Source organism: Frankliniella occidentalis, unplaced genomic scaffold (genome assembly GCF_000697945.3).
Source record: "Frankliniella occidentalis isolate FOCC.00 unplaced genomic scaffold, Focc_3.1 Scaffold26, whole genome shotgun sequence".
Lineage (NCBI taxonomy): Eukaryota > Metazoa > Arthropoda > Insecta > Thysanoptera > Thripidae > Frankliniella > Frankliniella occidentalis.
In genome coordinates this window covers 752,411-754,541 of record NW_026267156.1, presented here as the reverse complement: position 1 = coordinate 754,541, position 2,131 = coordinate 752,411, and positions in this window count along the sequence as shown.

The following is a 2,131-nucleotide window of genomic DNA, read 5'->3' as shown; positions in this document are numbered from 1 at the left end:
CACACACACACACACACACACACACACACACATTGGCACTTTCTGTACTGAGCCAACGCAGCGCCGATGCAGAGGACGACTTCACTGCGTTCATGGAGAGGCGGGAGAATGATGTAGGGTCGCAGTATGGCTCCTCTCGCTCGTGTGTGTGTGTGTGTGTGTGTGTGTGTGTGTATGTGAACGCATTCGTGTGTATCACGCGTTTCAGAAGAGAGGCAAACGTAGTACTGTCAATGTGTGTATGAATGAGTGCCTGCGCTCACAAGCCGGACAGCGCCGCGAGGCCGGCTGTTGCAGCTCTCCCCGCTTCAGCAGGAGACCCTCCTCCTTCTCCTCCTCCTGACGGTGCTGGAGGGGCACGCTCAGTTGGGACCCGCCACTGCAGCGCCACCCCACCCCCTCATCTCAACCGTTCCCCGGACCACTTTTTGCCCAGCCCTCGTTGTCGGCCGACAGGTGAGCAGGACCTCCCGAGCCGAGCCGCACCGCGTCACGGGGCCGTCAGCCCCGACAGCCTGATGAGGACGGAGCCTCCAGGGTAACACGACGGTTCACATAATTTTTTTCACACAATGGTTTTATACCTAATGACATTTCTTACAACCCAGTTCACATATTTATTTTCACATTATTTTCGTTTTGTCTAGAGGGCACTTTGACACAGTTTCAGTTTCGTCTGATGTGTCGTTTTGCATACGTTTTTACACATAATTTAGATTTGGGATAAATAAAGTTGTTGCGGGATTATACCTGCCAGAGCTGCAGGGGCCGTGGTGCCTTACGGGTGAATTGGGTTGGCAAACCCGCAACACTGCTGCGCATTCACAGTTACACCCGGTACAAAGCTCATTTCACAAACTTAGAATAGTGGGCTAGGATTTGCACAAGGCTTTTCCGTGCCCACGTGTGACCCATAAGACACGCTCAAAATACCAAGTTCGACATTCAGACACCCGGTCCCAGAGAAAATGGTTTTGTCAAAGTGATATCACGTGATGTCAGTGTCAAAATTTTGTCATTTTGGTGGCCTGCTTTAACGTCAATTTGACATCACGTAACGGCATGTAATATCAAAAGGACGTCAAACCAAGACACCGAAATGACAAAATTTTGAAACTGACATCACGTGATGTCATCTTGACAAAACTGTGTTTCCTGGGTCTATTGTATAAGCCCACTCAACAGCTCGTTAAAAGCAGAAGAGCGAGCCGAAGACAGAAAAAAATCGAGGGGGCCTGCCAGAATAAATGGGTTCACACACAGAGGAAAATGTAAAAAGAAATGTATGCAAAACAGTACTATATGTAAAAAGGAAACTTATGTGAAACGGTATTTATGTTTAAAAAATTGTGTTAAAGGTGTTATGTCAAATGTTATTGGGCAAAAGGACACTGTGTGAAAAAAATTATGTGAACCGTCGTAGAACCAGCCTCCAGCCTCCCGTCGTGGACCCGTCGGCCGCTCCTCATCACCCGACACGGAAGGTGCCGAACTCAACTGGCCAAGTTATTTCCTACATTCCACGCTTCCGAAGCCCCCTCCCCCACACCCCCTTTTTTTTGGGGGGGGGGTGGTGGCCCCTCACGCCCCCTCCTCTCTCCCCGGCCCCGGAGCCACGCTGGCACGTCGCGTAAAGCTCGTAAAGCACAAACGAAGGCGACTTTTACGGCGAGCCCGCCGGCCCGTAATTGGAGTTTAATGCTTGTGTTTCATTGTAACGCGCCGTTTAACGAGAGCTCCCTGCGAGAGGCGCGCCCGCCCCAGCAAGGGCCGCTGCATTTTTTTGTACTATCATTGCCGCGTGGCGCTCTGGCTCTCCTGCCCTCCTGCGGCCCCTGCCGCCCCTGCCGCCCCTGCCGCCCCTGCCGCCCCCGCCGCCCCCCGTCGGCCGCCCCTGTGCGCCGGCTGGGCGGGACGTTTCACCCGGGGGCGGCAGATTGGGGGCCGTGACCGTACCGTTGCGAATAATACGCGATTAGTCAAAACGGGGCAGACAGTTTTGCGGTGAAGGGCCGGGTAGCCTGACGCGGGCCTTGTCTGGACAGGCGGTGCGGGGTCTACGGCTTTGGCCAGTCGCGATGGACGGCGAGGTGACCACGACGACCTGGGCGACATTGTGCGATGGGGGGGG